Below are 547 nucleotides of genomic sequence, written 5' to 3'. Positions count from 1 at the left end.
CACTTTCACCCCCAACGAAAACCACGCGATACAGAGAAACCCGAAAAGAGAGGGGGGACATAGTAGATTCCCCTTTCAAGCATCTCACTCTCCTCCTCGCCTCCCCTCCCCTCCCACCTGTCCGCCTCCCCTCCCACCTCCCTGCGCGCTCCTCCGCCGCCGCCCTCGCCTTCTCGGAGTGGGGCTTTTCCAAGCAGACTGCCTCCCTCCTGCTCGTTTTCCGCCGCCGCCTCCGCCGCCGCCGCCGTCTTTCTTCCTGGAGTAATTTCTTGAAATTTCTGGTTTTCCTTTTGGGGCCAACCAGCCCAAGAACCCGCTCGCTGCTGCCCCTGGCTCCATGGAAGGCTTCTTGGTCAGCTTGAACCCCTTCCGATTCAAGCCGATTTGGCCCGCAAGAACTGCCCCCAAGTCTCTTTGAAGCCCCAGAAATCCTCCTCCCCCGGGGATTTCAGGAATCCCCGGCCGCCGTTCCCCACCCCCCTGCTTTCCACGTTAATCTCAAGTTCCCCGTGCAATTCCTGCGTCCTCCGAGGTTTCGGAGAGACGC

Source organism: Triticum aestivum, chromosome 2D, assembly GCF_018294505.1.
Source record: "Triticum aestivum cultivar Chinese Spring chromosome 2D, IWGSC CS RefSeq v2.1, whole genome shotgun sequence".
Classification (NCBI taxonomy): Eukaryota; Viridiplantae; Streptophyta; class Magnoliopsida; order Poales; family Poaceae; genus Triticum; species Triticum aestivum.
This window is presented reverse-complemented; position numbering follows the sequence as displayed.